Below are 25,553 nucleotides of genomic sequence, written 5' to 3' on the forward strand. Positions count from 1 at the left end.
GAAGACAGGACATCAAGTGAGTGATGGGGTTCCCATCCCATAGTCACATCTCTGACCCATAATTATTCCTGTCTGAATGCAGGGATGAAATGGAGAGGAGCCTGAGGAAAAGAATTTCCAATGACAGGGCCAAAGTGGGATCTAGGTCAAGAGGAGTTCCTATGGCCTCACATTTTACTGAGGCTCTGGAGCACTCACAAAAAGGATCTATCATGAGTGCCCTCCTAAATAAAGTTATTTGCACCCAACCAATGGACAGGAGCAACTAATCCCTGAATTAGGTAAGACTGGAAGTAGTTGAGGAGTAAGGTGATCTTGTAGGCAGACCAGCAGTTTCAATTAATCTTGACCCCAGAAATCTCTCAAACAATGTACCACCAAACAGACACAGTACACCAACTTATATGGTTCCCTCAATATAGTAAAGGGCTTCTGTGTCTGTGTTCATTCAGAGAACATGCAGCTAACCCTCAAAGACTGAAGGTTCCAGGGAGTTTAGAGGTCAGGTGTTGTGGGGCATTGGTCTATGCACAGACAGGCTCGTCTCCAGTCAAACTGAGATGCTGAACCCTGGGACTCGGTGGTCCTAATTTACCTACATAGGAGGGAAGGAGTTCTCTCATGGTCCTGGAACTCTGGATCCTGCCTATTTTACCTTCCACTACAGCTCCCACAAGAGAAACAAGGCTAGAAGTCATGTAGGCAATATCCCATGCTTTTAACCTTCAGGGTAAACTCCTCCCCAGTTACCTAGCAACAGAAAAGATAGCATATTTTAAAAGGGGCTGATTGGCCACTTCTTGCCCTCTCTCTCACTCCTTTGTTCTCTTGCTCTTACTCTCCTTTTACTCTCTCCCTTTTACTCTCTCTTTTTTTCTAGTCCCTCCCTCTCTTACATTGTTTCTTTCTCTTGGCCTTTCTACAATAAAGCTCTAAAAGCATAGACAGTCTCTGATCATGAAGGCTGTGCTCACTCTTGCCAGTGTGGGAACCTGTCTTCTCTCTTCCCTCTATCCCATAACCCCTGGGCTACAGGGTGTTGCCCCATGGCCCCCAGGTTGGGCTGCCTTTGTCCATCCCCTGTTGAGTGAGTCAGAAGCTTAAATGCCCACGCAGAGCTGAATGGAAAGTGTCTGGCAGCCCTCCCATGTCTGTCTGTCCAGGGCATAATTGGACCTCTATGGGGAAATGGGTCCTCACTCCCCTCTCTTTTCCAGGCTCCCTTTTAGTTCCTATAAGGTGGTATGGGGGATGGGGGTTCAACGTGAAGACAGGTTGGGTTGGGGAGAAGGTGTGGGATGTGGAGTGTTCAGTCGGTCTATGGGGGGATGGGGAATGGAATATAAAATGTAAAAAATAAATAAAAAATAACGTTATCAGAAAGCAAAGATTTCCTAAGCCATTTTTTTGGTTCTATGTTAACATCAAGTAGATTATTTAATTCAGAGAAGATACATTCATAAACCACATTGTGGTTGGGTATATTTTATAAATACAAAACTCTATACTCTCTTATTTTGAGATCACTGACTATTTTATGTATTCATTCCTTATGACACATTGAGACTCTGACTTCTACTGGGAAAAGATGTGTAATAGCTACTGGAGAATTTACTAGCTCAAACTTGTTGACACAGAAACAACACAAAATTGAACAGGTAGGCTGTATATATGTAAATACTTATATGTGTGAGTTCATGTGAAGGTAGGTATTGCATTATTGTATTTAAGTGATTCCTGTCATGTCATAGGAACAGGGTGGAATATGAGAGGAAATATAATGTTTATGTTTGAATAGTAGAAAATATTAATGAAATAAGCCCTAAGATGTTTCCTTATCTGGCAATAATTAATCAAAAGTTCTGGTTATTGTTCATGAGGTGCACTAATTTTTGCACTGAAGGAAAAATATCTCTGTAGATACTTTGTACTAAAAGATCCTTCTCCTTGATTCCTTCTTCATATGGAAAGCTGAGCACTTTAATCCTTGCCTCACCTCCATTCTTATGAGAATCAAGGATGAAATCAGTGTTGAGAAACAGAATGAGAAAAATAACACAGGAACCCTCTGGAAAGGGTGGTAACCCATGTGGTTTGTGTTAAGCAATTATACTCCATTCTAAAATTGTAATCCCCAACATGGTAACCACATGAACAGTGATTGTAATTGCACTTAATTTCCAAGTCATTTCAGAGAATGTTGATGTGCTTCCTTGGTTTTCAGAATTCTTATCTACAGCAATGCATTTGTGGACAGATATTATTTGATAAGTTGCCTAAGAGCCTAAGAAGTTGGATTAGATATAAATAGAATATGTTGTTCTACCAGACAATCTGAGTTCAGATCCCAGTACCCATGACAGATATCTCACAAGTAAATATAAATTTAATGACAGCAGTATTATTTGCTCATATGTATACCTGTATATGTGTTATCCACTCCACACACTTAAGCAATTAATGCAATAAAATATTTTATGTATTTTTGTATTTAATTTTGATGTATGTATTAATTTCTTTTACGTCGAAAACAATTTCATATTCTTTAAATTTGTTTTCAAGCACAGTATATGTTAAAATGTATGACTTCAAAAGACAACTTAGTAGATTGCTTGGTTTTACTCCATGCATCATGGGAATAAACTCAAACTGTAAGCCTTAGCAGCACATGACTTAACTGTTAAAGTGTCTCACAGGCATAATATGTCTTTTAAGAATTTTAATTCATTATGTAGAAAAAAGACAAAATATTTGAAAAGGTAACCATAAACTTATTGCATTTTGCCAAACCTAAAAAATTATCTTAACAATGGGTGTAGTATGTAATATACTGAATATGAGTCTCGTGGTATATTCCAATTCATAGGTCAACTCTTATCCCCTAAATACTGGATTCTTACTACATCTGGTTTTGAACATGGCCCTCTTAATATCGCATACTTAGCATTTTTCATAAATTTGCAACTACTTTTGTCTGCTATATTAATCTTACAGAGAACATGGACTTAGCACCTAGTAGTCTCATGATCTAATCCAGTAGATTAAATATAATATTCAGATCTTCATGGGCTCATATATGTACATGGTGTGCATAATCATATTTAGGATAGATAGATTCATAAACTATGACTAAATCAATACTAACAAAATTCGTTACTAAAATCTAAATGTACATGTAGTTTTATAATAGATTATCTGTTTGGAAAATCTTGTGCAGTATTCCTGCAAATTGCAGTTATATTTTCTAAAGTATTTTCTTTGTGAAATATAATCTACCATGAATTTTCAATGAGTCAATATGTGGGTCAAGGCACCAGGCATGTTTTTTGCTTTTGCAAGATTTTGTTAAGGAATTTTGTATCTACAAATAGTAAATTTGATAAGTAATATACTTTATATCTGCAGTTGCCTTTTAGCTGAATTCAATATTCCAGGGTGATGCAAGAGAAATACTTATTTTCAGGATTTATCAGAGCAGCAAACACTCACTTGTCTCATTAGAAATTTCATTTTCAGGGCAAGGGCTGCAAACAAAACAGCAGGCTGCCATTCCCTCCTTCCATAATCTTCTGAATCCAGGACTACAATCTGCACTGCACACAGAGAATGGCATCTGAGAAAATTAGACACATACTGATAATTAGTTTTAGAAGGTTCTTTTATGTTTTAGATTAGCACTTTAAGATTTCAATAAGCTCATTTTATTCACACAAGCTGATTGACATATATTTGTTTGTTTGTTTTTGTGTTTTGAGGCAGGGTTTCTCTGTGTACCCTGGCTTTCCTGGAATTCACTTTGCAGACCAAGCTGGCCTCAAACTCCGAAATCCACCTGCTTCTGCCTCCCAAGTCCTGGGATTAAATGTGTGTGTGACCACCGCCAGGCCCCTGATTGACATTTTACAATGTTCATTATTTAATGGCCAGAAATGAATATTGGAAATGCATTGAAGAAACGTTGCATAGTATCTGAGTGTCTAGTAAATTAGGAAAAAAAGCTGGTATTGAGCTGTATGTGAAAACTACAGAAGTTGCAACCTGATATTTTTTAGTTAATTATTTTCAACTTGGTACTAAGTGCTATGGACAGAGGAAACTTAGTTGAAATATTCTCTCACCCCACACTAGCCTGTCCTCATATCTTTGAAGCATTTTCTTCTTTGGTAATTGATATAAGAATGCCCATCTTACTGTGGGCAGTTGAGCCAGTAAGTAGTGTTCTTTTAAGCTCTCTTGGAAGAAAAAAACAGCGTAAAGTAATGTTGGTAGTTTTTTCCATTAATGGGAGAATCAGAAAAATGTTTTGGGAAACTGATATTAAAAGATTTTGCCTTACCTTATCATAAAGAAAAAAATCAATTCTTTAGTTCCAGTTTCCTGATATTCACACTTGTCTTTCTATAGCTATAAGCCATATGTCAAATCACACCTTCCTCCCCACTTTCCTTATAATCAAAGTTTAATGAAAGCAACACAGAAGCAAGTGTGTATTTGAAGAAATTTGAAATAGAAAAAAAATATGTCCTTCAGTTACAGATAACAAATATGACCTCAAATAAATTACTTTTGCAAAGCATGAGAAATTGTATATAAAAATCGAGGAGTATGCAGACACTGGTTTAATATGGTTGGAGATGATAAATTATTCCGTAGCGACCTTGCATATGGAGTATTCCATGACGTCAAAATGCTCTACAGTGGCTTCAAATATTGGAAAAAACTGGATAAATATTATATCGTTTAAAGTTAATTGAAGATTTGAAGAATTCTTTCTATATTTTTGATATTGTTGAAAACTATCTTACACTTTCCCATCAAAGATCAGAGTATATTTCTCCTGCCCATCATTTTCTTTTTCTTTCTTTCTTTCTTTCTTTCTTTCTTTCTTTCTTTCTTTCTTTCTTTCTTTCTTTCTTTCTTTCTTTCTTTCTTCTTTCTTTCTTATTTCTTTCTTTCTTTCTTTCTTTCTTTCTTCTTTCTTTCTTTCTTTCTTTCTTTTCTTTCTTTCTCTCCATCATTTTCTTTCTTTCTCTATTTCCTTTTCCCTTTCCTTTCCTTTCCTTTCCTTTCCTTTCCTTTCCTTTCCTTTCCTTTCCTTTCCTTTCCTTTCCTTTCCTTTCCTTTCCTTTCCTTCCCTTCCCTTCCCTTCCCTTCCCTTCCCTTCCCTTCCCTTCCCTTCCCTTCCCTTCCCTTCCCTTCCCTTCCCTTCCCTTCCCTTCCCTTCCCTTCCCTTCCCTTCCCTTCCCTTCCCTTCCCTTCCCTTCCCTTCCCTTCCCTTCCCTTCCCTTCCCTTCCCTTCCCTTCCCCTTCCCTTCCCCTTCCTTCCTTCCTTCCTTCCTTCCTTCCTTCCTTCCTTCCTTCCTTCCTTCCTTCCTTCCTTTCTTTCTTTCTTTCTTTCTTTCTTTCTTTCTTTCTTTCTTTCTTTCTTTCTTTCTTTCTTTTTTCTTTCTTTCTTTCCTTCTTTTTTCCTTCCTTCCTTCCTTCCTTCCTTCCTTTCTTTCTTCTTTCTTTCTTTCTTTCTTTCTTTCTTTCTTTCTTTCTTTCTTTCTTTCTTTCTTGTTTTTTGTTTGTTTGTTTGTTTGTTTTTCGAGACAGGGTTTCTCTGTATAGCCCTGGCTGTCCTGAAACTCACTTTGTAGACCAGGCTGGTCTCAAACTCAGAAATCTGCCTGCCTCTGCCTCCCTAGTGGTGGGATTATAGGCGAGTACCACCATGTCTGGCCCCCATCATTTTCTTTAACTGTATATTAATCCTTTGTTATATATGAAACTATTTTCAGTTAGAGTATGGAAAGTGTGCATACTTTTGTATTTATGATAATTTATTTTAAGGTAGTGTCTCCATATCACACATGGCTGTTTTGGACTCACAATATAGAGTAGACTGGGACGAAACAGACAGAGATTTTCAGATTTTGTCTCTAAAGTGCTTGGATGAAAACATGAATCACAAAAACAACCTGATATTATTTTTGACTTTCATAGATAAAATTTTCTCTGCATGTATTATAGTATTGTAAATAGTTTTGTGAAAGAAAATGTTGTAATATCAATATAGGTTCCTTCTGTTCTATCACTATTTTTGTTTCTTTATCTATGAATTAATTTGGAGTTGGCTAAGAGCCATTTCTGAAGATTTTTTTGGAAAATAATATAATTCTATATTTTGTCATGTATTGCATTTAATGGAACAGCATATATTGAAGTATGCTTGCATCCCTGAAATAAATTCTCCCTTAGAGGAAGAAAACAGGGGGAGGGGAAAAATAGGAGAAGAATCAGGTATGGTAGAAGATGGAAGATGTGTACAGAGGTCAGGAAGTTGAACAGAGGAGTATAGCAATCAGGGATGGAGTTCTTTTGGTAGCAACCAAAAAGTCCCAGATTCCAGGAAATCAAGAGCATCCTAGAAACCCACGGGGATGACATTAGCTGAAATATCCCAGAATTGGGAGGAAAAGTTTGTGGATACCATATCCAGAGGTTAGGCATGGCCCCGTAGTTGAGGAATAGGGCCACCCACACATCTACAAAATTTTAAACCAGAATTGTTCCTGTCTAATGGAAATGATGAGGCAAAGAGTAGAGCAGAGACAGATGGAAAAGACACACAGAGAATGCCCCACCTGGAGATCCATCCCAAATGCAGTCACCACACCCAGACACTATTGTGGATTGCAAGAAGTGTTTACAGACAGCAAATACAGCTATCTGATACAGCTATCTCCTGAGAGGCTCTGCCAGATCCTGACCAATACAGATATGGATGCTCACAGTCAACCATTGAACTGAGTACAGGGACTCCAATGGAGGTGTTAGGGGAAGAACTGAAGGGTTAAAGTTTCCTATCTGGCATCAATGGGAGGGGAGTCCTTTGGTTCTGTGAAGGCTTGATGCCCCAGTGTAGAAGAATGCTTAGGTGCTGAGGAAGGAGTGGGTAGGTGGTTGGGAGAGTACCCTCATAGAAGAAGAATAAGGGGGGATGGTATAGTGGGTTTTCGGAAGGGAAACAGGGTAAAGGAGTAACATGTGAAATGTAAATAAATGAAATCTCCAATTTAAAAAAAATGGAAAAAAAAAGCCACAAATAGCAAATCACAATTAAAATGGGAGTATAATTCATGGGTAGCTTCTAGCCCAACACATACTAGGTTCAATCTTCAACTCTAAGAATGTAATAAACAACAGTAAATTAAGAGCAGTGTTTTGTTGTTGTTGTTAAGACTTTATATATATTACTTTTATTAAGCCAAAGGCAGCTGGTCAGTGGTGATACACACCTTTATTCACAGCACTTGGGAGGAAGAGGCAGGCAGATTTCTTATTTTGAGGCCATCATGGTCTACAGAATTTGTTCCATGACAATCTGATAATAAAACTAGTTTTTGTTTTCTTTTGTTTTGTTTTGATTTTTTTGTTTTTGATTTTTTTTTGGCTTTAGTCTCTTTTACACCAGTTGAATGTTAGGTATATGATTGCAAATTTTTCCCATAAAAATCCTACTACATATCAGGCCCTATTGAAGGCACTAAGGTAAAAATAATAAAGTTTTGTGTGTGTATATATATATATATATATATATATATATATATATATATATATAATGTAAACTTGCTATTTACTTATTGTTTCTTCATATAAAATATTAAAGTATACTGCGATAAATGATACTTATATTTTCATGCAGTGTGCCACATAGATACATATGAGGCTTATCTAACACTCATTTATTGTATTGTAGTGATTCCTAAATATTTTATAAGTAGCACAGCACCAAAAATAACAATTTTCAGAGTGAATGATAAAGAGTTGACAAAAATCCTAAGTAGAAAAAAGAATGAGCAAGCCAGGAATATCAGCAGTTGTGGAGGTATATTAACTTTGAGTAGTTTGCAAGCAAAACTGAGAATTGGACTCATCCCACAAACCTCAAAAAATCCTGTCTACAATAGAAGGAATAGTCAAGTGGAAGCAATGAGTTGGTCTCATTTGGGCTCAAATATCAACGTGATTGTATTTTCACACTTTTGCTCCCAAGTCCTGAGTACATTCAGTTTATAAAAAGATTAATTTCCAGGTAGGGGAACAGGGCATTTGTGAGTCACAAAAATTTTCCTATTGACCATTTTATTTGGTAATTATGTTATTGTTAATCAGTGATAAAAGAAGATACCAACAGTGTTTGACTACCAGATTCTTGTGTTTTGGCTGGCTTTGAAAAGGACAGTCTATTTCAGGGTGTTAATGTAGAATTCCCATTGACATATAACATCACTTTGTCCAAGTAATTCCTTTTGCAATTTGACATTAATAGTTTATAGGCACTTCTTCTTATGTTTTTTCACATGCAAATGTGGAATAAATGATCTGAATCAGTAGTTCCAGATGTTCTGATTATCGAATTGACAGTTTGAATTATATTTTCAAAAATGCAGTATTCTTAGTTCTAAACTGGGAATAACTGTCACTCAATTGTCTATCACTAACTCATGCTTCACTCACTACTATTCATATGAGGTATGAAGTAGGATTTCGTGGTCTTTTCACCTAGCTCCATTTCATATGTCTAGTTACCATAATGTGTTATGACAATTTTGTTCTATTATGATGGCTAAGATTTGTTTAATCCTGTTTTATTTTATTATTCTCCCATAGTATCCTGTCATTTTCTAATTAGTGACATAAAGTGGATCTGATGAAAAAGGAAAGAAATAGGAATATTAACTATGATATATTTGCCAGTAGAACTGACAATTGTTCACATCCAAATGGAAACTGTAATTAGGATATATTATGTGAGAATAATTTATTTTCAATAAATAAAATAATCAAAATTAAAAAAAAAAAACCTCCCTCTTCTCAGAGAATGATCTTTCTCTTGTGTGTTTTGTTCTTTTGGTAGGTGTTTTTGTCAAGAATTTTTCCACACATATCCATCAAATATATTGTTCTTGCATGACCTTTTTTTTTCCCTATTATTAAACATTATGCTGTTTTCCTCCATTTTTTAGTAAAGAAAAGTTCCCCTCTTGTATATGAATGTGTCTTACTACCCTCTGCAGGCAACTTAGGAATGTCTTAAAAAATAAACCAGTTTTGTTGTCTTTGAATTCATTTAGAGAATGTTAACAAAAAAGTTCAATTATAACTGAAAATTATTTGTCTGGTTGCTGTTATTGCTGTACTTGAGGTGTGTCAATAGACATTATTTTTTCTGTTGATCCAGTGATGTCTATATGTTCCTTTGACCTTCTGGTCATCTTATGTAAAAGAGTGAATGGATTCTTCAAATTAACTAAAAAGTGATGTTTCTATGAATATGATTTTCTGTAATTGTGTTCATTAGTGAATGTGGTGAATGTCCTTTTATTATATGGTAAATATTTTTGGGTATAATGACAAGGGTTAGCAATTATTACTATCGGTGTTTCATACGTGTAACATTAGCCTCTTTCATATCAGTACCTGTTCCAGAAGTTTAAGGTAAGGGCGGAGATTACTGTTTCATTAGCACAATTATGGGAAGAAAATTTGGTTTAATTTAAAGGAAAGAATATCAAACAGTGGTGAAGAACAGTTTTTTTTAATTTATTAAATTTCAAAAAATGGTTCTGATATGACAAAGGTATATGTTATGCATGTTTGAAATCTTCAAATAATTGGTAAAAATGTGAAAAATGAAAAAAAAAGAAATATTATACAGGAGACTAGAAATTGGTTCCTTATGTGACTAAATTGTTCATTTCAATATTTTGCCATGTATTCATCTGACACTGTTTACTGCTCTGTATTATAAACCAGTAAGCTAACATACTTACCTTTCTTCTTCCTGTGGCCAACTCAATCATATCTACATAAAAGTGAAAGTGTTGACCATGTGGTAAATAAGGGCTGAACGTTCCTAACTTCATCTTAATCCCAAGGTGTTGTGAGAGATTCCCAAAGTGAATAATGTCATATTCATCCTGCATTATTACTCTTTGCTTCATAAACACTCTGTCCCCAAGAGGATTAGTGAAGTAGGTCCTTCTTAGAAAGGAGTTCACCTAAAATACAAGCATTGCACTATAATGTATATATCATTCCTTCAAGTCATAAAATTCATTCTGATTTCATAACAAAGACAAATATATTTAAAGAAAGAAAGAAAGAAAGAGAGGAATCACAACAAATGCAATTCCATAAATGAAATTATCACAATATTATAATAATTTCAGTTTTCTCAGCGAAGAATACCAAACACAAACAGAGAAAAATGCAGATCCAAACACAGGTATGCAACACACACACACACACACACCAAACACACACATGCAAACACACAAATATACACACAGACACTGAGAGAGGCTCACATCTATTCTAAGTCACACAAATATTACAGCTATACACTTATTTACAAACAAATATACGTACATGTTGACACACATATGTAAATATTCAGGGACATAAATGACAATCACATCCACTCAAATAAAAAGAGAGATATGAAATCACACAAAATAATACTCTGGCACACATACAACCACACACACAGACATACAGACACACACACGGAGAGAAAGAGAGAGAGAGAGAGAGGGGGGGGGAGGGGGAGGGGGAGGGGGAAGGGGAAGGGGAAGGGGGAGAGGGAGAGGGAGAGGGAGAGGGAGAGGGAGAGGGAGAGGGAGAGGGAGAGGGAGAGGGAGAGGGAGAGGGAGAGGGAGAGGGAGAGGGAGAGGGAGAGGGAGAGGGAGAGGGAGAGGGAGAGGGAGAGGGAGAGGGAGAGGGAGACTGACAGCAAAACACGGGTAGAGGTATAAATATTTAAGGACCAGCCATGAACTATGTTGACATACAGAGATTTTTCTACTCACACCTAAAGATAAAAATATAGCCAAAGGCCTTGCCAAGTACAAATAAATAGGCAGACACATACTTAGTAAAGCAGGTACAAATACATATAAGTACTTATAAACACTTACAAAATACATACATTGTACACAATGAAACATCCTCTGACAAAACACCAAAGAAACACACATAAATATATAAACAAACACTTATAGAAAGAAATTTCTACATAGAAAAAAATGTTGCTCACTTCCACTTTCAAACAGAGAGATAAACATATATGTTGAAAGTAACACAGAAATAAACGCAGATACACAGAAAGAGTAGAAAATATACATATACTCATTGAGAAGCATAGATTCACACATATAAACACATTTCTACAGACAGAAATGAATACCAACACTATTTCTTATTTAGTTACTCTCAGAAAACCCAGAATGTACTCCAGAGTCCACACTCTTGACAGAATCACAGGATTACACTAATGAAAGTAATTCCTCCAAATGATTTCCATATAATTGACAAATATAAATAAAAACTCATCTTCTAATCATGGAGAAAATTAATGAGGAAAGACTGTTTATTTCCAATATTGGAAGGGGCATGCTAATAGATATTTGGGTGCTCTGTATAAAACCACATATTTTCAGTGCTAATCTGTGAATTCTTTTTCCAATCACATTCATGACAATCTATAGATTTGCTTTTGTTAAGGTAAAATGTTTGGAAAACTTTCTATTTTGGAAAATATTTCTTATTTCTTTAAGTCTGGGCATCTGAAAGACTCTAAACTACTATGCAAGTGAAGGCTCCAAACCTCAGCCAATAGAAGAAACTTTTACCTTCAAGCAGTGAGAACTGGCTCCTTTTACATTATCTATTGCATGATTATCAGCCTGTTGCAGATTCATCTCGTGGAGGGCATGGGCTATGGCATGCACAGCATTGTATATGTTATGACTATTCTCACTAAAGGTTATGTCAAACTTCTCTTCCATTAGCCAATGAAATGAGGCATCAGATGAATTGTTCTTCAGTATTTTACAGGTAGATGCTGAAGCTTCATAGTTAAAATATTTCCACTCTGGCATTAGTAGATATAAATCTGTGTTTCTGAGATGGATCCATGTCTGTACAAAATTTTTAAAGCCAGAAATCTCACCATGGTGGGGTAGAAAAGTAAGTGATCCATAGAATATGCAATGACTTATGTCTGTCTTCCTGGCAGGGAAATTCCATTGTTTTGTGGTGATCCATATTCTCTGTAAAATGGGAGGGTCCCACATTCGGAAGATCAAATCGATGAAATTCTTTGTTTCTCCAAAAATAATGATAACATTTGAGGATGACATCACAATTTGTTTGTAGTACATTTCAGTTTTTTTGTGGAAATTAAACTTCATCAACAGGGATCATTTTCACAAAGGCAAAGCAAATTTCCTTGTGTTCACTCTGTTTCTTCAACTCTAAAAGAAATTGGTTTCCTTGATCGTCATCTGGGATGACAATGCCAATCCAGTTCCAGCTAAAATAAAGTATGAAGGAGACCATTGCCAATGCTAGAGATGTGTCCTTTGGGGCCATCTGATAGAGATAGGGATATTGTTCATCATCACTGAAGATGGAGTGGAAAGGACCATAGGTAAGCTGAAGGATCTACAGCACAAAGAGCAGCATGAGGTGTGGTGCATGTGAAAACACTTGTAATCACATTTACCTGCAAACAGTTGATTACCTGTGACTTTTTCTCTTATCTCTAATTCAAATTATCAAAAGTGGAAGCCTGGCACATCCACTTCTAATGGGAATAGAAAGCATATCTGTTTGAGAAAGATGTAACAAATGTATTCACATGATATAATGACTGCCTTTCTGTCTTTCAGTTTTAGTCTTTGATATCTGTGTTTCAAATGTTTGAAGGGATTTTTATACTTTTACAATTTGGGGATATTTGATTAATAGCTTTAAAAAATACTTTTATGCCATAATCCATAAATTCTTCTAAGATTGAAGAGAATAATCCTGTACACAATACTGATATAGCATTTGGAAGAGATATTCTTATATTGCCCTACTTGATATTAATATTGTACAGTAGAGGTTGTGACTCACAGAAAGCTGCCAGAGATCTCCTTTTTAATTTTTGTTATGAATTACTCTGGCAATGTATGAATCTGTGCCTCCTCAGGAAATAGACAATAAGATCAAAGCATTTGTAAAATTATAAACTAGATTTTGCAGCCTAAAATTATTAGCAGCAGATTGGATTAGAAAAACTCTTCTTACTATATACCCAGGTACTTCTGGTGCAAAAAAATTGGGATTCATAAGTTGTACATCTCGAGGAAAATATATAGAAATGAAATTAGATTGAATGGTATTTTGTCCTCCTTAAAAAGTGTCTCATAATGAAGCAAATACCTTCATGTGGAAAAATATGGAAGAATGAGGTATTTGAACCCCATAACTCCTCTCTCTTAGAAAAGTTCACTTGTCAAGTTCTAATATTGTATGTTATGATGTGGAAGCAAAAGAAAAAAAAACAAGATAAAACATAGCAATAAATTCTACAGAGTATATAATAATATTATATACTGTTAATAACATACTAATTTAAATTAATTACATTAATAATATCATCATATTATTAAAGAAAATGACATTACAGGTATAGCACTATTGGTGTGAAATTTTTGCCAGGGATCTAATGTCAATTTAAATTCTGTCTTTTAATAGTTGGTCATACACTCATAGGTAGTCAAATGATTAACTCACCAGACTGGATTGGAGCTTTTCATCCATTCTAGTACCACTGAAATGTCATGAGTTGCCTGATTAAGAATGGTATTTCATGCCTTTTCTAAATAAAAATACTCCAGATAGTTAAAAGTAAGGTTATAGAGATGTTGGTAAAATTAATTTCTGTTCCATCACAGTTTATCTCTGATGACTAAATTCATAACACCACCATAATTCTATTATTTCATAGTTTACCAATGATAATTTAATCTTATAACCAAGATAAAGATAACACATATCTAGGGACAGAAATAATATGCTCTATATTTTGGAACAGCATGAACAAATTTCTGCTTGCTGAGATTGGTATAAATAATGAAACACCCTGACTGACAGTCAGTCAAGGTTGTAAGATACCTTCTACCACCATGCCAGACTCAATTCTCCATGGCCTCTTGTATTCTGTCTTACTGGTATCTTTCTATTTCTGGTGGTAGCCCTTAGCAGAAGGCCTAACATGTTTCTGAATAGTAATTATCCTGGAACTACCTAGATTGATATAAGCATAAGTCCAACCACATCCATTAACTTTCTTAATAGCTATCAAAGTCCCCCAAAGAAACATGATGTTAAGAATTCCTGGCCAATGTTAACTCACACGTGGAGATAAGAAGCTGTTCATGTACTTCCAGAAACTTAAAGTTACCTCCCAATTGGGTCCTGTAAGCAGAAAGGAACACATAGTCTCTTCATTATAGAAATAATTAGGGATAGGGCTTTCTTTTTTTTTTTTTTTTTTTTACGAAATAAATATGGTGTAGGTATTACAGCTTTTCCATCACAACGGCCCAAAGTGTATCTTATAATCAAAGACATATTTGGTAAAAGATCGGGATTTCTGTTGATTTCGTCCATTGCAAACACCAATGCCAAAGCATATTTGTGGTTTTTAGTTGTTTTTCTGTAAAAGAGTACAGTGTTTATTATGGACAGATGATTATACATGCACATTTGTACTCAATAGAAGCACTATGCTATACTGGAAGTTTCTGAATCTGACATCTAAAGACGGGAACAAATGGCTTTTGTTATAAGATTGGATTGACAGATGGACCTAGAAAATAGAAAGCACTTTAAAAGTTCATGACATTGTTGGTCCCATAAATGAGAGATGGTATTGACCTCATCCACAGAGATAATTTCCATTTTTGTTTTTGAGTGCTTGATCAGAAGGTAAAGAGAAAACCACAGATATTGACAAAACAGTAATTCTGATCATGTCTTAATTTTGAAATTATTAAGCAATAAATAAATTTGTTATTAGAGCCACTGAGTTCATGACATTTTCCTGTGAAATTAACTGAATTGGTTAAGGAAATGAAACCATAGTTAGGAGTGGTGTGACACGCGTTTAATCCCAGCACTTGGGATGCAGAAGCAGGTGGATTTCTGAGTTTGAGGCCAGCCTGGTCTACAAAGTAAGTTCTCGGACATCCAGAGCTATACAGAGAAACCCTGTCTCAAAAAAAAAAAAAAAAAAAAAAAAAAAGGAAAGAAAGAAAGAAAAGGAAAGGAAGAAAGAAATGAAACCATGATTTATCAATGCATAATGGTCTCTCCCTCTAGCAACATTTGATTCCTGTACTTATAATCACTTACAATTAGTGGCCAAAATTCTTGACACATCCCTTCTTGACACATCTATCCTCATACTGCTATTTTTTCAATCTTTTATTGAAATAAAATCTTTTCTAAAGATTTATTTTTTATTAAATTCAAATATCAAACACGAATTTGGTAATTGATACATGTCAAAATTTAAGTTTGTATGTATTTGAGCAAGGACTATTTAGGTTATAAGAATGCAATACATCCAAATGTTTTATAAGATACTTTCCTGTAGACTCTCCTCAATTCAAAAGCACAGGTATGCAGCAGTGGCAGGTGTTTAGTTCAGAGATTAAGGGCTTGTCCCACCACTGATGTATCATTCTCCTACTTCCTATTTAAAAAGGAATGCGATATATTCACTCTGGGTATTTTATTCATTATAAATTAATGTCTAGAAAACATCTTTGACAATCTTTGTCATTACACTAAAACAGTACAAGTATCCTACTGAGAACTCAGAAAATAAGGAAATATCTGTGATATTTGTATATGCCAGTACTATATGCTTATAATATAGAAGAGATTTTTTTGTGTAAATTTATGGAATATATTCATTGTTTTTTTTTAAATAAAAGTGGACCGCTAGACCATGGGAATGGAATAATACCATATTGGTTTTGTTTATGTTTTTGAAAAAAAATGATATCTCCTGTTTTATCCTTGTCATTTCATATAATTTTATCAATAAACACTATATGTAAACCTGCATATTTAATGATTAGAATGAAGTAAATACAGTCAGTCTTTCACTAAAAAATTATATATCTATTGTGTTTTCATTCTATACCCTATAAAATAGGTCATTTTAGAATATTCTTTATTACCACACACACACATACAAATCTCAATTAAAGTTTTCCTAATATACAAAATAAATTTGAGAGTAGACATTGTGCAATGCTCAAACTACTACCTATAACTGAAATTTAGGAAACATCAGTTACTTAAGATGTCGGTGTAGCCTAGTAGTCTAAATGGCTGTGTTTTAAAACAATGATCAGCAATTCACAAAAATTGGTACTGATACCACGTTGGTAACCTGGGCACTAATATTTACTAAAAATATTGAAATAAGTCACACAACATTTAGATATTTTAAAAGGGTCAGAGATTAACCAACTCATACATGAATGGAGAAGACATTTTTCTTAAAAAATGACAAAAAACTAATAGAAAGCTACTGTATCACTGTCCTCAAACGTTCCAACTATCCCACAATACAAATGTCTCCCATGCCAGTAATAAGGGACATAAACAGTCACTACTGTTATTGATAGCCTGCCTATTCAAAGAATGTAACCATATCATTGGATTCCATATTTTCCAAATATGGATTACTCTAAAAAGAGAGTGCCCAATTGAACTTTGCAATACATAAAAGCCAGTGATTGTACATAAATAGTGTGAAGTATGAAGCCACAGTGCTTTTGGATTTTATCTTTTAAAACACTTTGATATCTTGACCCCTAATGAGCTAAATATTCCTTGTTCATATACATACAAAAATATCCATCCAGGCATTCATATGAAGTAGGAATTTCTGAGTGTAAGTATCTTCTCTTTCCAAACCTGATGAAGTTTTAGAAGTCAATAAGTGACTACATGCCATGAATTTAAGACAGTAAGTTTGTATGTATGTAAAATTTTTGACAACTATATGTGCCATGAATATTATTGGAACCAGAATATGTTCTAGGAGCAACACACTTATGGAAGGACTGTCAGCACAATTTATGACCATTTATTTACATGCACTTGGGATAAAACATAATGAAATATTACAGGATCAATTTCAATAAGTCATCTCTACCTAGAGTGCAATATAAAATGTCAAAAGGCAGGGTTTATGTTAAAGATCAATGTAGATATTCCTTTATTCCAATGTTTCCAACCTTTAAATCAGAAGCCACCTGGAAGAAAACCAAAACCTCCACTGGATTAATTAAATGGAGAACATAGGATTAAATCTGTAAAAGAATTAAGGTTGTTTCTTGGAGTTCAGACTTAGCACCAGGAGAGAAGACTCAAGATGTTGCCTAATCTTCATCCTTAGAGCACTCAAGAAATATGTATGTTCTCATTTCAATTTAAAATACAAATTTACTTACAGAACATTAAGAGTCTTGTTAAAATAATCTTTTTCAGTGGGTGTCTGAACTGCTGCCAGGATGAAAGCACAAGACATTCCCAAAGATTCATCCGTTATTTCATCCAAATTTATTCTCCAAAAGCACCTGGGATCAATGAAATTGGCCATTAGAACTGTAATATTAAGGAGGAAGAAGACTCCCATGAAAATGGATATATTTTTTCTGCCTTAAACCTGGGCAGTGTGGATTGTGAAGTGCCATGCATATCAGCACATCAGATTTCTACCAGCTTTTATTTCTTTGAGCAAAGGACATGTTTATTGCATATTCATGATTCATTTTATTTTCAGGTTTCTCCTGAGCCCTGAAAGAAACTTAAATACTTTCTTACCTGGGGCACAACAACTGGTGTACACAGCCCATGTAATAAACACATGTAGTTAAATACTTAGGAGGATAATTCATTCTAAGTCTCCATGATATCATTCATGTTTGTGAATCTGTGGGAGGAAGCCCCTGTGTTCAAATTTGATCCTTGGAAAGTTTCAACAATCTGATTATGTGACCACAGTTAGAAATGATGTCAGTGGATTGAATCAGATTCATAGTGACACATGCAGTACTAGCAAATCTGGAGCTACTGAGGACATAGGGGACACTGTATTATACAGTCCAAGTCATGCAGATGCAGTCTCATGTTTACAGTCACTGAGATCCACAGACCATGTAGAGTGTGGACTATGTCACAGAAGTGATAGATAAGAATATCTAAACAAGAACTGTGCTTCCATTATCTTGAGAATCTATAAACAGATCAAATCCCATGTATAGGTAATCCAGCTCTATATGAAATCATACATTTCTTCACATATCCACAGTTAATTTACATGGTGAAGATTGAGTTTTAAAGGCTCAACAAGACACAGAAATTATGCCATCCTTTGTTCTTTATTTCCAATAAATGAAAAAGTCACCCTATCTCCTAAAAATTAATTAGTAATGTAAAAATCCTGTTAATATTTGAATTCCAAACCATTATCTCCCTCCCATGAGCTCATGTTTTTTCTTTCAACTAAATAGCTTAGGCTGACCCATCTATTATATATATATATAACAATATATAACAATATATTTATATATATTGTTTTCCTACATTGTTTTTTGTCAGTTTACAATGAGGTAGTGGCTGTTAAGGAATCTTATTTAAAAATAGGTTTTAAATATCTTAGAAACAAATAGTGACTGTGACGGAACACTGTAGTTCAATTTGTAAACTTTCCCGATATATTCTTTCTACCCATGTATATTGGGTTGTAGTCTAGAGTCAACAGTGACAATCTGAGAGTTTACTGAATATTGTACACTCATGAACCTGTTTCATTGGATTTGGACTGGAAACAGAGTTTATATAGGCAGTTCATCAGTTTGGGCTATGATATGCCCCATTTTATGTTTGAATGACAGAAACAAGTTTAGTGTTTTGCATTGTATATTTCTGCATTATATAAAAGTCACTGTTTTTCCTGTGTATGACTTCTGAATCTCTGATAAATTCAGAGTACAGAGAGTTGTATCTAGAGGAATGAATGAAAATGAAGCACTCTTTCATGAGAATACAGAGGAGGGCTGGGCGTGGTGGTGCACACCTTTAATCCCAGCAGTCTGGAGGCAGAGGCAGGCAGGTCTCTGAGTTCAAGGCCAGCCTGGTCTACAAAGTGAGATCCAGGAGAATCAAGGCTATACAGAGAAGCCCTGTCTGGAAAAACACAAAAACAACAACAACAACAAAAAAAACAAAAACAAACAAACAACAACAAAAACAAAAACAAAACAAAACAAAAAACAAAAAAATAAAGGAGGAAATATCTTTTCCAAGTGTGCAAATGAAATTTTAGGTAGTTCAGATTTGGTAAGTTATTTGTTTCATTATCATTTCCCAAATTGTATCTTATATCTTGGGTGTTCTAAGTTTCTGGGCTAATATCCACTTATCAGTGACTACATATTGTGTGAGTTCTTTTGTGATTGGGTTACCTCACTCAGAATAATTCCCTCCAGGTACATCAATTTGCCTTGGAATTTCATAAATTCATTATTTTAATAGCAGAGTAGTACTCCATTGTGTAAATGTATCACATTTTCTGTATCCATTCCTCTGTTGAGGGGCATCTGGGTTCTTTCCAGCTTCTGGCTATTATAAATAAGGCTATTATGAACAAAGTAGAGAATGTGTCCTTCTTACCAGTTGGAACAACTTCTGGATATATACCCAGGAGAGTTATTGCAGGATCCTCTGGTAGTACTATGTCCAATTTTTTGAGGAACCGCCAGACTGATTTTCAGAGGGTTGTACAAGCTTGCAATGTCACCAACAATGGAAGAGTCTTCCTCTTTCCCCCACATCCTGGCCAGCATCTGATGTCACCTGAATTTTTAATCTTAGCCATTCTGACTAGTGTGAGGTGAAATCTAAGAGTTGTTTTGATTTGCATTTACCTGATGATTAAGGGGGCGGAACATTTTTTCAAGTGCTCCTCAGCCATACGGTATTTCTCAGGTGAGAATTCTTTGTTTAGCTCTGAGCCCCATTTTTTGATTTGTGAAACACATGAAACTCAAAAAGAACTAAGACCATAGGGTGGACACTTTGCCCCTTCTTAGAATTTGGAACAAAACACCCAGAGAAAGAGTTACAGAGACACAGTTTGGAGCTGAGATGAAAGGCTGAACCATCTAGAGACTGCCATATCTGGGGTTCCATCCCATAATCCACTTCCAAACGCTGACACCATTGCATAGACTAGCAAGATTTTGCTGAAAGGACCCATATATAGCTGTCTCTTGTGAGACTATGCCGGGGTCTAGCAAACACAGAAGTGGATGCTCACAATCAGCTATTGGATGGATCATAGGTCCCGCAATGGAAGAGCGAGAGAAAGTACCCAGGGAGCTGGGGGGATCTGCAACCCTACTGGTGGAACAACAATATGAACTAACCAGTACCCCCTGGAGCTCCTGTCTTTAGCTGCATATGTATTAGAAGATGGCCTATTCGGCCATCAGCGGAATGAGAGACCCTTTGGTCTTGCAAACTTTATATGCCTCTGTACTGGGGCACGCCAGGGACAAGATGTGGGAGTGGGTGGTTGTGGGGGTGTGGTGGGGGATCATGTGGGGGACTTTTAGGATAGCATTGGAAATGTAAATAAAATAAATACCTGATTAAAAAATAGAAATAAAAATAAATAAATAAATAAATAAATAAATAAATACTCACAGTAACTGGGGTATTTAGTTATGGAGTTTATATAATTAACTTACCTATCTCTTAAAATTGTATATGTAATAAACATTCAGTATGTGTCATTTTAATGGAAGTTTTCTAGTTTAGAATCATTTATTTTATTATAATAAAATAACCTTGAGAATAAATAATGAAGCTTTGGGGAAACAAGTTATAATAAGTATATAATTTTTAATAAATAAGATTTATTGAACATAAAAAAGTAATGATTATTTCTGTAAATTACCATACATTATTGAGTGATTCATTGTTGCACAGTGACACAAATGTAGCATGTACTTTGCTGGTACCTGCACCTCCATAACCCATGCCTATTGCCCATCTTGCTGCTAACTCATTCCTCCTTTCAATCCATCTTCTTCTCCCTTCAAGACATTCTGTGTCATGCTCAATTTGCAACTCAAGAATGATATTTTTCTTTAAATTCTTTAACCATAGGCTTCATATTTCCTTTATTTCTTTATGCCTTCCATATTCCTTTATGCCTTTTTAGTCAAATAATTTCTCACTTCAGTTTTTTACTTTTAGATCTATTCACTTATCTTATTTCTATGCATATGCATGTTTTATTAATAATTATTGGTTATTTTATTTGTTTGCATTTCAAATGTTATCCTCATTTCAAGTTTCTCCTTCAAACCCCCACAGCACAATCACCTCCCTTCTGATTTTATGAGGGTGTATGCCTTTTGCTTTCCTGGCATAAGGGACTTTCTGTTGGCTACCACCAGTTTCCCACCTCCCATTGCTACACACCTCTCTTTAATTTATTGAACCATTGTATATTTCCCTCATCTCCCCTCACACTCGATCCTTCCCCATTTTTCTTCTCCCCTTCTCTCTTTCTCCCAAATACTTTTCATCCTCTACCTCCTGTGATTATTTTGCTCTGACTACTAAATAGGACTAAAGCATCCAGACTTAGTCTTTCAACTTCTTGAGCTTTGTATGGTCTGTAAGTTCTATCATGGGTATTCCAATATTTTTACCTAATATCCACTTATAAGTGAGTATATACCATGTGTTTTTGTGTGTGTGTGTGTGTGACTGTGTTACACTCAGGATGACATTTTCTAGTTCTATCCATTTGCCTGTGAATTTCATGAATTCATTGTTTTTAGTAGCTCTGTAATACTTCACTGTGTAAATGTACCCAAATTTCTGTATCTATTCCTCTTTTGAGGGACATCTTTTTTGTTTCCAGCTCCAGGATATTATAAATAAGGCTGCTATGAACATAGTGGAGGATGTGTCCTTGTTATATGTATAGGATGTGTCCTTATTATATGTATGAGTATATTTTTGTTATATGCCCAGGAGTGCCATGTCAGGTTCCTCAGGTAGGACTATTTCCAATTCTCTGAGGAACCATCAGAATGATTTCCAGAGTGGTTGTACCAGCTTTCAATCTTCGTGAAATGGAGGAGTGTTCCTCATTCTGCACATCCTCACCAGTGCCTGCTGTCACCTGAGTTTTTGATCTTAGCCATTCTGTCTGGTAGGAGGTAGAATCACAGGGTCATTTTGATTTATATTTCCTTGATGACTGAGGATGCTGAACATTTCTTTAGGTGCTTCCTGCCTATTCAAAATTCCTCAGTAAATAATTCTTTATTTAGTTCTTTTCCTTAGTTTTGTTTTTATAGAGTTATTTGGTTCTGTGGAGTCTAACTTCTCATATTCAGGAAGGAGAATCAGAGTAAAGTATAAGAAATAATCAAGATGAGGGGAAATAAATAAGATACAAACAAATGAAAGAACAAAAAGAATTAAATAAAGTAAACGTTTGTTGTTATAAAAAAAATTAAGACACTCAAACACATAGCTGTATATGTAGAAATCCATGAGAGAAAATTGAAATTAACAAAATATGGACTGAAAAGAGGGTATCACAAGAAACACCAAATATCACTAAGAATCATAAGGGCATTCATTGAAATTTTAGACTCAAATCGGAAAATCTAAGAGAAATCACTAATATTCTCAATAGATATCACTTAGAAGGGAGATGAAATATGGGTTTTCTGAGGGGAAACTGGGAAAGGGTATAACATTTCAAATAGAAATAAATAAAGTAACCAATAAATATTTTAAAAATTAATATATATATATATATATATATATATATATATATATATACTAGGAAAAAACAGAAACATGAACAGATATAAAGCAAAATCTTTCAGATTTTGGAATTTTGTCTAAGTGGTATGCAAACTCTAAGATTCTATGAAGACCACAATGGAAACTGAAATGTAATATGTTTGGCAATCTGGACTCCATCAACATGGTCACGGAGAGGGAAGATTTCCATAGACACCCAGAACTTATAGTGGAGAATCATTTAGAATACCGGAGAAAAACTGTATGTCAGAATAGGAGCAACAATGGACAGTGTTGGTAATCTTAAATCACTTTTGCCAGGATACTGCTGTCTCTGAATGAGTGCTCAGGGCCCTTAACTATCGCCTCCTGGGAGAAACTGAAAGGAGATCTAGTTAGGGAACAGCAGAACCGCAAACTTAAAGCAGGGACCATGCTGTTGTTGAAGCTGGTATGATCGTGCTTAAAAGATGAAGAATGTCAGCAAATGGTTAAGGCGGGGCAGAGGGTACTGGAGGAGGTTCAGGACAGTCTATCAGAGACAGAGCGGGGAGAGAGGTTAGGAGTTCAGAGAAAACAAGGTGCACCTAAGAAAAAAAGCCCTTCCGCGGACCTTGAGCCTGAGGAAGAGAGAAACAAGGGAAAGTATGCCCTGGGATAGACTAGAAAAAGGGATTGGAAGGGAGAGATGAAGAGAGATCAACCTGGGGAGGCCCCTAGGGAGAGGAGCCTCTATCCGCTGTTAGATGAGTTTGAGGCTCTAGGTTTTGATAGATCAGAATCAGATGATGATCTTGGCCCCTCTGAGGAAATAGACTTAGAGGAAGAGGCAGCTCAATATGAGGAAGAAAGATACCATCCAGATGAAAGAGGAGCTAATCAGTCACAGAATAAGACAAAAGCACCTAGAGACAATTGTCAGCTCACTGCACAGTCTCCGGGCCCTCGACCTCTGCATCCTAGTGCACCTCCGCCCTATGTGCAGAGGTATCATTCAGACTCATTCATTCCGGAAGAGGAACAAAGAAAAGTGCAGCAAGCATTTCTGGTCTTTGAAGGAGCCGATGGTGGATGTGTTCACGCTCCAGTGGAGTATATACAGATTAAAGAACTTGCTGAGTCAGGCTGTAACTATGGAGTCAAAGCCAATTTTACTATAGCACAAGTCGAAAGGCTTGCTACTCTGGCAATGACTCCCAGGGATTGGATGACTGTAGTGAAAGCTGCAGCTCCTAATATGGGAATGTATCTAGAATGGAAAGCTTTGTGGCAAGACTCCTGCCAAGCACAGGCAAGGGCCAATGCCACCGTTAAAGGGGACCAAAGAACATGGACTTTTGAGTTGCTTACAGGTCAGGGACAACACGTTACTAACCAGACAAATTACCACTGGGAAGTGTACGCCCAGATCTCAGCTGCAGCCATTAAGGCATAGAAGGCACTCTCTAGGAAGGGAGAGGCAAGTGGATATTTGACAAAGATTACTCAGGGCACACAGGAGCCATTCTCAGACATTCTGGCTAGAATGACAGAAGCGGCAGGGAGAAGTTTTGGAGACACAGAGGCAGCTATGCCTTTAATTGAACAGTTGGTCTATGAACAGGCTATGCAGGAATGCAGGGCAGCTATTAGACCCAGAAAGAGCAAGGGATTGTAGGACTGGTTGAAGGTTTGCCATGAGCTTGGGGGGGCTGCTCACTATTGCCGGTTTGGCAGCTGCCATTCTACAAGGACAGAAGCACCCTGACATGGCTGAGCTCAAACTCTGTGGCAAACCAGGACACTTAAAAAAGGACTGTAGAGCCCTTGTCAAAAGGAGAGTGCCAGGACTGTGTACTAAGTGTGGGAAAGGATATCATTGGGCCAGAGATTGTCGCTCACAAAGGACATTCAAGGCAGGCCCCTGCAGCCAGAATTTCCTCAGGCAGTAGAGAATGAGGCCATTTCAAAAAACGGGTATCAGGGCCTCAGGTCTCAGGGCCCCAAAACATATGTGATCCCGGCAGGCAAAAGGTGGACCCCTCAGTCCGCAGGGCAACAGAAGGATCAGCTGGATTGGACCTCCGTGCCACCACCCGATTCATGCTGTGCCTGAAATGGGGGTGCAGCCCGTTCCTACTGACTACAAAGGGCCTCTGCCATCTGGAAGTGTCGGCCTAATACTGGGCCGGGCCTCCCTCACCTTACAAGGCCTTATTGTTCACCCTGGAGTCATAAATCAAGATTATGAAGGGGAAATTCAAGTTCTCTGTTACTGTCCTCAGGGTATCTTTTCTATTTCACCAGGGGATAGAATAGCTCAGTTAATAATTTTCCCAAGGCTACATGGCTGTTTTCCATCCTCTGGTGTCCGTCAAGCTGTCAGAGGACTTGGTTTTACTGGAAATGATTCTGCTTACTTAATAATGCCTCTTGACTCCAGGCCATCCTTGAATTAGTTATAGAAGGGAAACAATTTAAAGGGATTTTAGACACAGGAGCAGATAAAAGTATCATCTCTTCTCACTGGTGGCCAAAAGCCTGGCCCGTTACTCAGTCATCACATTCTTTACGGGGGCTAGGCTAGGCTATCAGTCCTGCCCCACTATTAGCTCCTGTTCTTTGAGGTGGCAAGCACCTGAAGGTCAAATGGGACGATTCACTCCCTATGTTTTACCACTCCCAGTAAATCTCTGGAGGAGAGACATTTTACAGGCACTGGGAATGACCTTGACTAATGAATACTTGCCACAAGCTGTTCAAATGATGATGAAAATGGGCTATAAAGAAGGAAGGGGATTAGGGAAAGGAGAGCAGGGTAGACTGGACCC

At 36.4% G+C, this 25,553-nt stretch overlaps 1 pseudogene across 1 annotated transcript; it reads right to left on the minus strand.

Moving 5' to 3' along the window:
- Positions 1-12: 12 nt before the first annotated feature.
- Positions 13-17,545, minus strand: LOC110288003 (vomeronasal type-2 receptor 116-like; annotated as a pseudogene). Its single transcript, XR_015048026.1, has 6 exons — positions 17,355-17,545; positions 14,234-14,536; positions 11,679-12,492; positions 9,819-10,046; positions 3,490-3,613; positions 13-101 (listed from the first exon to the last, which is right to left on the minus strand). The product of XR_015048026.1 is annotated as a vomeronasal type-2 receptor 116-like (transcript).
- Between the last annotated feature and the right edge of the window lie 8,008 nt (positions 17,546-25,553).

This window comes from Mus caroli, unplaced genomic scaffold, assembly GCF_978045245.1.
Source record: "Mus caroli unplaced genomic scaffold, Mus_caroli_1 scaffold_8, whole genome shotgun sequence".
Lineage (NCBI taxonomy): Eukaryota > Metazoa > Chordata > Mammalia > Rodentia > Muridae > Mus > Mus caroli.